Source organism: Amblyomma americanum, chromosome 1 (genome assembly GCF_052857255.1).
Source record: "Amblyomma americanum isolate KBUSLIRL-KWMA chromosome 1, ASM5285725v1, whole genome shotgun sequence".
In the NCBI taxonomy this organism is placed as follows: domain Eukaryota; kingdom Metazoa; phylum Arthropoda; class Arachnida; order Ixodida; family Ixodidae; genus Amblyomma; species Amblyomma americanum.
The window spans coordinates 76,687,502-76,701,463 of record NC_135497.1 but is presented as its reverse complement, the minus strand read 5'-3'; the positions used below and the strand labels follow the sequence as shown (position 1 = coordinate 76,701,463).

Below are 13,962 nucleotides of genomic sequence, written 5' to 3'. Positions count from 1 at the left end.
GTCGCAGTCAGTGGAACCGTGCACAACTTTCTTGGGAAACTGCATGCCGCGCTCAAGTCACCTGGCATGAACAGCTGACGGAGGTCATAGAATCATAGTCATAAAAACGACGGCGACCGATGTGTCTGCTGCCTTAAGGATGCATAAGAAAGGATGCGTGAATAGCTTTGAAAACGGCGCGGCAAAATAACGCGTGACTTTCCTACTGAAAAATGTATATAGGTTTGAACGGGTCAGCAATTAGGATTATGGCACATTTGGTTTGGATTTATAGGATGGAGGTCCCAAAGCGGCTCAGTCTATGAGGGACGCCGTAGTGGAGGGCTCCGGATAATTTCGACCACCTGGGGTTCTTAACGGGCACTAACAATGCACAGTACACGGAATTTTCACATTTTTTCCCCATCGAAGTGGTACCGTAGTGGGCGGGTTCGAACCCACGACTAGCATGCACTGTGTGATGTAAGTGCACGGTAATTAGCCACGGGTAATGGTAGTTATACGGAGCCCTCCACTAAAGAGTCACTCAAAGACTCAAAGACTGAATTGCTTTGGAAGCTTCATCCTATAATATTAAAATAAATGTGCCATAATCCTATTTGTCTCCTATTCAAACCTGTACACATTTTTCAATAGTGAATTATTTGAAATTAACGAGAAAACACGGCAGAAGTGAACAGGAAACTATAGGAACATAACCTGCTGAATGTGCATTGGTTTGGTAGTCAGCATAGATGATGTTTGTGCAGCTCGAGAGAATCTTTACTGCAATTCTTTTTGATGCCGGTGTCAACGTTCAGATCTTCCTCATTTCGCTGCAGACTCTTCAGAGCAGGACGCCTACCGCCTCCTCTTACTGGTGACGTATGTTTGTACGCGCAACTTAGTAACACAAAAGGAGTGTGAGGCAGTATCTCAACGAAGAAGTAAGTCTCTAATCTCGTAAACCTTGTGGGGTTGAATGGGGAGATAAGTACGTTCTCCCCACTCAATCGCGGCTGACACGGTTCAAAGCCGCCCGGACCCCACCCCGTGGTCGCGTACGCTACCGAGCGCTCGCCGACCACGGCGGGCCTTGCTCTGGGGGAACAAAGGAACGACACATTGGCTGACACAAACAGGCATTTATTGCTACAGCAACAATAACGCCAGCTAGCAACAAGGTACGCTAATGAATCGAGGTCGTCCGACTCACCAGCAAGGTTCCGAGCGAACGTTCGCGCGCGCTAGGGCAAGGGGTGCTCCGAAGGCCGGACGGGACGAGTACGGGAGCCTGTCTCCCCGTCGCTTCCACGCCCCGCCGGCGAAGAGCGGAGCCGCGAGCGACACGTCCGCCAGCGTCGACGATCCCAGCCCAAAAGCCCCCCTGCCCCCTCCCCCGCGCGCGGGCTTTGGCAGTCTCCGCGCAGCGATGCTGGCGCCCTCTCTTGCCAATTAAGGTAACTCACAAGGGAATGCGCTCAGCCTCGAGGTGAGACCGCCGCTGCACGGTGCCTCGCGGGAAAGCAAACTCAGGGGGCTGCAGGGCAGGTCCCCACAACCTTTACCCAGTGATTGTTTCTGAGCTTATGGACCTCCTCCATGTTTGTAAACAAACGGGGTGGCGCTGCAGTTGCTAGCGAGCTCGTGGTAGACAAAAGGTCGGGGAGTGGCGTCGCGGATAGGTGTTGAGCGCGGGTTTTCAAGGCTTGTAGGCGCGTTTCCAGTTTCTGCGAATCATAGCAATGGTCGATGCTTCCAACTTAGTCATTTGTTGAAGTACACGAGCTCGCGTTGGCCACGTGCGGCCTATAAAGAGAAATAGTTTGCCACTGTATTGTATATATGTTTAGTAGTAAACATGTAGAAAGCGTTCCTGCCGTTTATTTATGCGCTAGGCATTGAATAAAACAAGTTTTGGCACTCTGCACTAGCCGGAATGATTTTACTTCGGGACAATAGTGAGGAGAAGTGCTGGCCTTGTTTCGTCGGAGCAGACATGCGCTCATCGTCTGCTGACATACGTATGTGTCGCGCTGTGCGAGAAGTAGTGACAGCGTCGTGTCCCTGATCTCCTGTCTCGCTTAGCGCTGTTTTTAGCCGCATGACCACACACCAGCCAGGCCGACTTGTCCTCTTCTTAACCTGGTCGATTTGGTGGAAATTTTTGATTTCTAGAATTATTTTCTTTCCTAGCCCTGAAGTCTAGTTTCGTGACGAAAAATTATAGCAAAATATTGAGTACAAATTTATAAATTACGCTTTTTAGAAGTGTGGTCGTGAAAAATTGTGAGGTAATTTCTTTGATCAAAGCGAAAGCGAAGATGCCATAAACGAGGGAATAAACTTTAAGGTTCGTTTTGTGACCTCTCACATTTTCTGCGACTGGATCACTCACCTTCTTAATTCGCATGAAAATCAAATGATTCCATTTATCGCAAACTATTCCTGAGACGTTGAGGAGCGTAATAAATCTCTCGATTTTTTTCCCTACACGTGCAGTACTGTGTTAGTTATTTCTTGTAAGAAACGTTTTCATGTAACTATGCATGCATAAGTACTGATCATATAGAAAAAGAACTAATCGCGTCATCGTACAGAACAGGGCTTTATGTACATTCTGGCATGAAAAAACTGCGCACTATCTAGTCAATTTTTTGAGACCTTGGGGGGACTTGACGACGGTGTTAATTATAATTACCCAGAACTGCACCAGGTATAGCTATAAATAAAAGGAATTACTGAAACTAGCGTAGGAATTTCATATTTGCACCAAGTTTAGTTACATATCGCATGCATGAATAACGAAAACACTTTTCATTGCCGCGTCCCCTCTCAATCTCGCCACGTGTCTGTTAGTAGCACGCCTGCGGCTGCTTCGTTCCAAACAAGCTTCGTGATCATGATGTACTACCTCATGAAACTTGACACATGCATGATGCAATGAAAAAGCATATGGCGTTTAGCACACTTAAGGTACGCTATTCTAAGCACACCAACGCGACCGCGCAAGATTGACACAACTTACCAGACTTCTTTCTACTCGAATGAAATAATTACGTCGTCATATCAAGAAACAGTTTCAAGTAAATATAAATGTCATAAAACGCGCCATTAAAACATGCTGTGCTATTAACAAAAAAACGCATTCCTTGGGGGCGAGTGAACCTGTCGGCGCCCCGTGCACTCCGGCTCAAGGTGATAAGTACGTGTGCAGCTGCATATGTCTTTTTTTTTTCCTTGAGCAATTATCAGCCTACTATCCTGAAGTTCAGGTGAATGAACGCAGTAACTTGCATGCTATTAAGTGCATTGAGTGTCAGTGCCTATCGACTCCCAGACTTCGCGCTTTACTACCGTGGCCCAATGCCTGTTAGCCAGTTTCCGAATGCGGCATTTATGCGCGAGAAACCTATCGAGGCTAAATTAATATTTTTTATGCTACTACGCGGATCCAGCAGTGACGCAGCTGGTCAATACATGCTGCTTCTGCAGTGCACAGGCTTGAAGCAGCCGCCGGTAGCTGCGGCAGCTGCGGTAGGCACGGGCAAGCGGAACCTGTTTTGCCTACCATGCGAAAGTCGCTGCTAACATCAGCGCCACCGCATCTTCGTGACGTCGCGGGGTGAAGGAGGTCCATATGAATTAGCGCGAAGATTCTTGATAGGCAAAATGCATTTCGGGGAGCAAAAGTAAAACTCAAGCACAACTTTGCTCAACCTTAATTGTAAGATATAAATCAGGGCACAGGAGAGGCACGAGGGCAAGTCAACGAGCTCAAAACCATGAAATCATTGATTCTAAGTCATGGTGGACTGTGGAACTCCACGTGTTGAAGATCTGGACATTTACTTTAGACTCGACTACAATTGGAGAAGCATAATATAGGAAATAAAACATTATATATTTGCATTCTAGCTTGTCTGCTGTTTCTTTTTCAGCAAGACTTATAATTGGTACTGGAAGTGGGGCCTTGTAGGCATGCCTGTGCAAAGGGTCCCCAGGATGGACCTGCTTTCGAACTGATTTACGTCTGGTCTTAAGCAGTCTCATTGTGAAGGAGATGTCAGATGACAGCAGTGCCTTGGAGCGCAAGACAGATACGAAATGCTTAAGCAACAGCACGTCCCAGCTACATCAAGCACCTTTCTCTCTCTATCGCGAAAGGGCCACCTGCCGCCATTTCGAGCGCCATTTCAGAAGCAAGCCACCAGACCTTTTCAACGAATGACGCATCTTCGAGATCGGGAGAAATTCGTTTTGTAAGAGGAAATGTAAGGCAGGCGAAGGTGGAAGTAAAGGAAAGTACGCAAACGTAGTGTAATGCAGTAGGCTTCATCATCAGCCTGACATGCCCATTGCAGGGCAAAGGCCTCTCCCATGTCTCTCCAATTAACCCTGTCTCTAAATAAAAGTAGGTCTCATGCACCCCAAAAGAGCTGGCGACTATTTAGCAAGGCTGAGAATAACGTTGAGGGTAGACCGATTTTGGCTGACCGATTTTCTTCTGGGGAGACCAAAGACCGGCTCGTAACTTGTTGCACAAGGGGTATCTTGCTGGAAATTAGGAAGATAGCCGTCCTTATCCGATGCAGTGCGTCGTCCTCGTGAGCTGCTTGCGTGGAACGGCCCTGCTTGAAAAAAAAAATATTTTTTATCCAATTATCCATACTTCGCTCTGTTCCCCAGCCTCTATATTACGTTTCACAGCGAGAGAATCAACAAGTGAATCTCTTTTGTGACGAAGATCCACTTTACAAATAAATTGTCGTGAAGCGGCGGCCACATTTATGCACTCGACGGCGGGCACCGGCGCGGTGCGGCTAGGCCTTCGGCTGAGGAGCGAAGCGTCCCAACTGTTTACAATATTCCAGATCTCTGCGCTCGATGCTTGCGCTCGCCAGAGCACAGCGTTCCAAGCTCGCGCTCACCAGTGCGAGGGGCTCGGTACCGCGACGTTATAGTAGCTACAATATATTATATAAGTCTTGTAGGCTTACATTGTTGCGCGAGTGCTCTTGACCAGTAATCTGTCGTTTACTCTTTGGGGCGTAGCTAGAAGGAAAGCAAAAGGCACTTACATACCACCGCAGGCAGCCCAGATGCGGGCTAGCGCGGCTTTTAAACGCTTGCGCAACGCCAGTAGCGGGAAACGTGACCGGACCAGAGAGTGCTGGCTTGGTTTTGCTGCGCACTTTCCTGCTCCCATTTTTCATCCCTTCCGATTCATCCCCTGCCCCTCCCCCTCACGTTCCTATCGAGCTTAACATTCTTATGGCGCATAGACTGCGCTGTTTCGCAAGTATTGGCGAATGAATGAAAAAATAAACGCGCACCTGTGCTCAAATGCAAAAAAAAGGAAACAGACGGGGAAGAGAGGCAGGTGGGAGGGAAAAAAATAGCCTCTCCCGTGCCAGTGCGTCTGGGCTGACTTCGGCCTCATTCCGCTCTGTTTACGAATCGCCACGGACGAGCGGATGCGTGCACGCGGCCTGCAGTTTCCAACCATAGAAAGTGTACTTACCACTGTACTGTTCGGGCCTTTTTGTTTCGGTTTCGCGCAATTGCAGATCATTGCTTCCTCTTTCTTCTTTTCTTCTTCTGCCGGGAGAGAGAGGAGCTGTTCTCTACGAGACGAATTTATTATGGAGTTGGTTTTTTCCTTCCTGGTTTTCTCGTTCGCTCTTGTCGTTGCCTAATTCTTTATCTTCTTAAAGAACAACGCTTGACCAAGTGACATTACTCCTTTCGACGTGCTCGGCCGTGCATGGAATTCCATGCGAAAGGAATGAAGGACTGGAAAAAAAAGTGTACCCGAGGTAAAGGACAGCTAGCAAGTGAACCAGTGCTCCGAGTTCTTCCCTATTTTTTTATGTTTTGCCTTCGCCTCTTTCGAGGCATTTTCCTTTAGCAAAATGGTGGTTTGAGCTAGTTGGTACATATTCACAATTTCACCAGCGCTGCGACTAGGAACAAGAACAGAGAAGGAAGACAAGGACAAGCGCTTGTCCTTGTCTTCCTTCTCTGTTCTTGTTCCTAGTCGCAGCGCTGGTGAAATTGTGAGCATTTTCCTTGTGCTAAGGTGCGCACCTGAGCACCGTTCGGCTGCATCGCCCTCCTTCCCATCCCTCCCGATTTTTTTCCAGAGACTCACTTCTCGCCTCTGACAATTTGCTTTTTGATTTGCCATTCCAGGCTAGAGAACTTATAAAACCTATGGCAAGAAAAAGAGTGGTAGGCAGGGTGGTCGAAGGGAACGGGCCTTGGTCGGCCTAGCAGAGCGGCGTCGCGGCCGCTTACCTGCGCCGTTCTTGGCGTAGGACGCTAGCTGCGCGCTGGTCTCCTGGGCGAACGGCATTCGTTGCCGTCCAGGTGTGAAAATGGGCGCCGCTCGCAGCGTTACCATCAATCGGGCGTTTGCCGGCTGCATTTCCCGCCTTCGCTACAAAGGCCTGGTGCGCTGCCTTTTTCCTCTCTCTTTTGTTTATTTACTTTTTTAGGATTGTCTTCTTCTGTTTTGTCTCTGTAAGCACGCAATTTCTTTTATTTTTGGCTGCTCCGAGCGGTTTCGCCGCCGATAATCAAAAACACTCAGTCATGAAGTTTTTTTTTTTGCTCACTAATGGTATGAGTAAGTTAAGCAAGGAGAAACTGAGACAGATGGTTTAACGCGTTAACCAATGAAAAGTCTCCGCAGCATACATGCGCGTGGTGGGATCCCTCAGGACTGGCGTGTGTACCGCGGAACCTAGGAGAGCAGTCGTTTATTTCAGAGACTGCGAAAATAGTAAGCGTGAACGGGCCCACAAGGCGTCCACGCAAATACTATCTTGTTAATTTATGTCTTTATACACACTTAGGTACAGCAGGCAAAAGACACCTGCAGTGGAGGAATACAGCATAGGTTCTAGGAATATCAGGAGGTTATTATTAGTAGAGTTCGCAGAACAAAATAATTTACGGATCATAAATACCTTCTTCCGCGAACGGGAGAGCCGGTAGTGCGCGTGGAAGAGCGCGAATGGAAAGGCTAAAAATGAAATAGACTTCACATATTGCGCTTCCTCGTATCTTGCGGGATGGGGATGTGCTCGGCAATGTGATATATTGACCCTTTAGTGGTAAGGTCTCGTAGCCTAGATTTGAAGAGCGAACAGAATAAGCTTGTTAGGAATAAGCCGATCAACGAGTTTTCGGTAAGAGAAAAGGTAGACGAATTCAGGTTCTCGCTACAGAACACGCATTCCACTTTAACAGTGGACAACGACTTTAGAATACTGGTAACGCTCACGAGACGAAACATATGGTTAAAAAACGCAAAGGCAAGCAAACCTTTAACCCCATAGATAAACTACTGCTGGCAGAACCGTCAAAACTGATCAATAAGCGTAAGGTAACCGATATAATTAAGTATACTATGGAAAGGATTGAGCACGTTCTAAAAAATGGCAGTCTAAAAGTGGTCAAAGAGGAAACTGGGCACAGGCAAAAATCAGATGTACTAAGAGCCAAGGAGAGCAATGTGGTTAAAGCGGCCGAGAAATTCTACACAGATTTATACCATAGCCAAAACAATCAGGACACTAATAATGGACACACACACACACACGCACACACGCACACGCACACGCACGCACGCACACACGCACGCGCACACACGCACGCGCGCACGCGCACGCGCACGCACACGCGCACGCACACGCACACACAGACGCACACACACGCACACACGCGCGCGCACACACACACGCGCGCGCGCACGCGCACACACACACACACACACACACACACACACACACACACACGCACACGCACACGCACACGCACACGCACACGCACACACGCGCGCGCGCGCGCGCGCGCGGAGTAAGTGACGATGCTGGCGAGTACACGTGGATGATCAAGCATGCCACCTTTTTTGCATTTTTCCATCTGTTTTGCGTACGAACTGTGATCCCGTGTTGTGTAGATTCTTACAGCAGGCGCCGCTTCTAGATAGGGCATCCGCCGGTAACACACGCAAAGCTAGTGAAAAATTCACACTGCCGTGGCGGGCGTGCGCTCAGCTTCCTCCGCCAATCCCGCGTACCTCATGCCAACCAGGCGAATGCCGTGTGCGTAAAACGAAGTCTACTTTTGTAGAAAGTAAATGCGCAACAAATAATTATCTGATGATCCGGTGGACGTCTCAACCGCGCCATGAGGGAATGGTTGGTGGCGGTACTGTTAGAAGGGCGAGAGAAAGCGGCACCGCAGTGGAGGGCTCCGTATCAATTTCGACCACTTGGGGATATTTAACGTGCACTGACATCGTACAGCACACGGGCGTCTATTGGACTTCGCCTCCATACAAACGCGGCCGCTGCTGCTGTTGCTGAAAGGAGAAAAAAAATGGAAACTGCACGGGCCTGCCTACTGGCTCAAGTTGAACCACGCTCGCTGCCGCGTGCTGAAAGTAGGAGCTTTGAAGGATAGGAGATCAAAGGTAGAAAGAAAAGGCGCGCACTAATATGCCTCGGGCCGATCCCGGAGGCAGTGCAATACCGGGCCGACCCGTGCCAGAGTGCTTCAAGCCAAGCACTCCGCCATATTACAGAAATAAGTTTAATATCTTTAACTTATATATCTATATATATAAACTTATCTATATATTAAACTAAAATCGTACGCCGGACTGAGTCCGCGAGTAGTCTCTGACTGTCCGGGACTGCAAATCGAATGTGCCCACAGTAACAGTACTAACAGTACGTAGGCTTAACACTGGCATCGCAGTTGCTATGGCAACGAGCGATGCTCAAACGCGTGCCCGTAGCGTTTTTATGGAGGCAAAATGTTAAGGCGCCCGTGTGCTGTGCGATGTCAGTGCACGTTAAAGATCCCTAGGTCAGTGCACGTTAAAGATCCCTAGACGACCTAGACTCATCGTCATTCCACTACTTGTCCTAATTACGCTCGAAAGAGAGAAACCATATCAGAAAATAGTGTTCAATGCATGTACCCCTTTGCCTGATTCATGAATGAAGTAAAAGGAACGCCGACCAAAAGGTTGTTGTTTAAAACGAAGACGTTTCGGCTTCCATACGGAAGCCTTGATCACTGGGCCGAAAGCCCAAAGCACAAAGCTTAAGTACGTCGCAGTAATCGCCCCAAGCATCTTGCGTACGTAGGCGGGAGATTGCCTGCGTTGTGGTTAAGGGTTTTGTCTGTAGTTTGGATTATCAGGGATTCCAGATATCGACGTGACAGCCAATTCTTTTCTCTTGCGATGACTGATGCTTCTTCCCAAGCTATATTGTGCGTCGCGGCTTCCACGTGTTCCGCAAGTGCATTAGATGCAATCTTTTTGTTCCTGACGTCGTCCTTGTGGTCCCTCAATCGCCTTTCGAAATTCCCGCTCTCGCCGATATAGCAGTAGTCGCAGTCTGCGCAGGGAATCTTATAGATGACGCCGGGAAACTTCTCTTCCTTTATCTTGTCTTTGGCGGCCACCAGCTCATGCCTCAGCTTGCACGCAGGAACGTGAGCGACGTGCACACCGTAAGTGCGCAGAACGCGAGCCAAAGACTCGCTCACGCCCGGCACATATGGGATAGCGGCTCGGGCTCGGCAAGGAGGACCAACTGGTTCTGATGGGCGTGAAGACCGTTGAAGAACAGAATCCACGAAGTGCTTGGGGTAGCCGCATTCACTCAATTCTCGGCGCACTTGGCGTAGGTCAGCAGCCCGATCTTCTGGCCTTGGGCAGATGTTTTTGGCACGTCGGACGAGGGAAGCCACGACGGAGCGTTTGTGGCAAACCGGGTGGACAGAATTAAAATGAAGATACCAGCCTGTGTGGGTTTCTTTTCTATAAACTTTGAAAGAAAGGCGGTTTCCACGGCGTTCCACCAAAACGTCCAGAAAAGGAAGACGGCGTGCAGCCTCTCCTCTACAGAGAAATGAATGAAATTTTCCATGCTATTGATGTGATCTGTGAAAGGACCTAACGCATTCTTTTTGATAATACAGAAACAATCGTCGACGTAACGCACAAAAAAACTTTAGGCGCGGTTAGAAGGTAGCCAGTGCGCGAGCTTCTATTGCTTCCATGGTAAGGTTTGCGGTTGTGACCGATATAGATGCTGATAATCCAAACTACAGACAAAACCCTTAACCACAACGCAGGCAATCTCCCGCCTACGTACGCAAGATGCTTGGGGCGATTACTGCGACGTACTTAAGCTTTGTGCTTTGGGCTTTCGGCCCAGTGATCAAGGCTTCCGTATGGAAGCCGAAACGTCTTCGTTTTAAACAACCTTTTGGTCGGCGTTCCTTTTACTTCATTCATGAATCTTCTTCCCGACCAGACGAGTTTTCGTCAGACTTTAGATTTCATTACCCCTTTGCCGCGGCATAGTGAGACCTTCATGCCTGTTTTCTTCGGTTTCTCTGAAATTACAGGGTTCCCCAAACAATGCAGACATTTCTCGCGTTGAGCTCGCTTAATACTTTGATATTGCAGTAGACGTTACACGAGAACAACGCGAAAAACTGAGAACGGAAGGGCGAAAGACGCGACTTTTTGCATTGAAACTCACAGCAGACACCGAACTTCCGGTGGCTTCACTTGAGCTCACTTCGGAAAGCGGGAATGCGGCATCCAGCCACCTAGTAGAGATCAGTGTAGGCAACATGATGGTCTCGTAGGTGTATGCGGTTCAGAACAAGAACTCCAACGCCGCTAGAACGCGTGCTGGCGTACGAAAATAATCGATGCCAAACCTACGCTTAAATTCCGATTGCGTCTACGGCAACTATGCAACTATGCGAATATGCTATTACCAGTGCACCGCTGATATATCGGTTCTGTGCCGCATACGTTACTTCATGCTTTCGCAGTCAGCGCTACAACATTTTAAGGCTGAGTTGGCACTCTAGTTGTTTTATTTTAGCCTGGCTGCAAGAAAATCATTTTTGGCGGAAATTATTCCGGAGCCCTCCACTACGGCACCTCTTCTTCCTTTTTTCTTTCACTCCCTCCTTTATCCCTTCCCTTACGGCGCGGTTCAGGTGTCCAACGATATATGAGACAGATACTGCGCCATTTCCTTTCCCCCAAAAACCAATTATTATTATTATATCAACGGCAGCAGTGCACTTCATGTCTTGCATCAAACTGTTAATAAGAATTGCCCTACAGCACTCGAATGCCTTAGCGTTTCGCCTCCATCAACGCTAAGGCGCTCGGGTGCTGTGCGATGTCAGCCCTCCACTACGGCACCTCTTTCTTCCTTTCTTCTTTCACTCCCTCCTTTCTCCCTTCCTTTACGGCGCGGTTCAGGTGTCCAACGATATATACTGCGCCATTTCCTTTCCCCAAAAACCATTTTTATATATTATTTTACTTAAGTCTCCTTTTCTTGACTCTTTTCGCATTTCCGTGTCCCCTTTCTCCTTCCATTATTCTTTTTTTCTGCAATTTTGTATTTCTTTTCGCTTTTTTACGCGACAGCGTATACACCTCGTTCGGTCGAAAAGCCGTGGGCGTCGTAGTAGTTGGCACCGCGCGTCGGTAATATTCTTTCCCTTACGGCGCGGTTAGGGTGTCCACCGAGATATGTGAGATAGGCGTCATTTCCTTCCCTTAAAAGCAATTTTCATTTTCCTTCCCTTACAGCGCGGTTCGGAGGTCCACCGAGATATGCAAGGCAGGCGTCATTTCATTTGCTTAAATTGTGCGACGGGCAAGGCATCGCGCCAAACGGGCGATGGCGTCCCGTGGACCCCTTGGCAACGCTGTAACACGCTGACGCGCCCCACTCTTGAAGACGAAGCTTAAGCATGCGTTTCTATCATTACATATTTGCTTAATCAACTTTTGCATTTACGTTTTTAACATACTACCAACGTTTGAATGTTCACGCAGACACCTCCTGTCTACAGCCGACGGAGGATTTCGTCTAGTAACTGCAGCAATAGGCCGCAACGCTCATTAGTTGACGAACATCTTATAGTAACGGCATCTTATCGCGAGCGCGGAACGTACTCACCGCCGCCAAGTTATTTAAATATAAGCTACGTTTCTTTTCGCGGCGCCCCACTCATGGACGGCAAACCATAGAGAAACATAATTACGTAAGTATGTTTCTCTATGGCCATACAGGACGCACACCGACTAGCGCATATTCAGACATTTTCACTTTAACGAACTTTCTTTTTATTTTTGCGGCGCCCCACTTTGGGACGGCATACACCACGGATATCGACTAATTCTTAGTATTGGAGCCCTTCGATACTAACGTAAACAGGCTAACATTGCAAAGATTCACGGCAATATAGTTCTATAATCAAGAAGGCGCTGCAAGACTGCTGCGGCAACCAGCCGCGAAGCCGTCTAACGCAAGCTTTGCCTGCAAAGTCTAGCTGGAAAGACTAACATAAAGCACCAGTTGTTCTTAGCCATAACTCAAAGTTTTCCAAGCCAATTCTGCAGAAAGTTCTCATGCAATTGAGCATTCAACTAAAGCATCACAAGTCACGATTCCTTACTGAAAGAGCGCGCAGTGATGGCGGAGCGCGCTAAAAATTCCTGATAAATACCGAGAAAATGTGTGCTCCTTGCTGGATGACGACACACGACCCAGGTAGCCAGCATGATGGCTCGTGCCAGACCTAACGGGCACGCGTTTGTGCGTCGCTCGTTGCCATATCAACTGCGCCGCCAATGTTAAGCCTACGTACTGTTAGTACTGTTACTGTGGGCACATTCCATTTGCAGTCCCGGACAGTCCGAGACTACTCGCGGACTCAGTCCGGCGTACGATTTTCTCGGGCAGGCCGAAAGTTCCGCCCACCAGTCAGAAAGCTGCCCGCATCGGCATAGCAATGCGCTCGTTTTTCGCCTCTGGCAGCACGCGGACTACTTGAGTTAGACTCGGTGCGTATTCTGAGTACTTTTCGTGTTCCTGGAGGATGATATCCTGCCTTAAACTTTGACATGACCTCCGTAGCTGCTCTCTGAACCATCGTAAGACTTTTTGTTTTTGCATCATAGTTTTATTTTCTTGAAATACACTACACACGAACGCATGTTCGGAGCTGCGAAGCGCGTATTGTTTGCTCACATCGTCAAGACGTTCTTCCTTCTTAAAACAGCGCACAGACACGGACGCAGACATAATAAGAGACACACAAAACGCTTCTATAAAACAGTCCAACGGCCGTGTAGCCAAGATAGCTTCGTAATTGCCCAGGACACGGTTTCGGAATGGTCACGTTGGTCACGTTTTAAAGCGAAAGCTTTACTGGCCGCGAACTTGCGATTTCGCCATGGCGGACTCGTCGCGGTGGCTCAGTGGTTAGGGCGCTCGGCTACTGATCCGGTGTTATTATATATTATAATTGGTTTTGGGGGGGAAAGGAAATGGCGCAGTATCTGTCTCATATATCGTTGGACACCTGAACCGCGCCGTAAGGGAAGGGATAAAGGAGGGAGTGAAAGAAGAAAGGAAGAGAGAGGTGCCGTAGTGGAGGGCTCCGGAATAATTTCGACCACCTGGGGATCTTTAACGTGCACTGACATCGCACAGCACACGGGCGCCTTACCGTTTTGCCTCCATAAAAACGCAGCCACCGCGGTCGGGTTCGAACCCGGGAACTCCGGATCAGTAGTCAAGCGCCCTGACCACTGAGCCACCGCGGCGGGGCTGATCCGGTGTTCCCGGGTTCGAACCCGACCGCGGCGGCTGCGTTTTAATGGAGGCGAAACGCTAAGGCGCCCGTGTTCACATGAGGTCACAACGCGCGCCTCGCCGCGGATATTTCTCTCTCTCTCTCTCTCGCTCCGTAGTCACTAGTGCGCATGCGCCACTAGCAGCACCGAGCCACAGGTGTTCCGCCGCTGCGAAGCGCCGCACCTTTCCTCAAAATCCAACTTTCAATTTTCACCTTTCTCTTTCTTCTTTCCCTCTCTCCTTTTTTCTTCCTCTATGGCGCGGTTCTGGT

The 13,962-nt window shown here is 48.8% G+C and overlaps 1 protein-coding gene and 1 long non-coding RNA gene across 3 annotated transcripts in view; one reads left to right on the top strand and one right to left on the bottom strand.

Moving 5' to 3' along the window:
- LOC144113075 (uncharacterized) overlaps positions 1 to 5,058 on the bottom strand; it is a 48,455-nt gene extending 43,397 nt beyond the window's left edge. The window contains exon 1 of the long non-coding RNA XR_013310606.1: positions 4,980 to 5,058. This is a non-coding gene — a long non-coding RNA (uncharacterized LOC144113075). The remainder of the gene's footprint in view (positions 1 to 4,979) is intronic.
- The window catches only part of LOC144113074 (Kv channel-interacting protein 4-like), a 507,008-nt gene that overhangs the window by 275,905 nt on the left and 217,141 nt on the right, over positions 1 to 13,962 (top strand). The window lies entirely within an intron of this gene.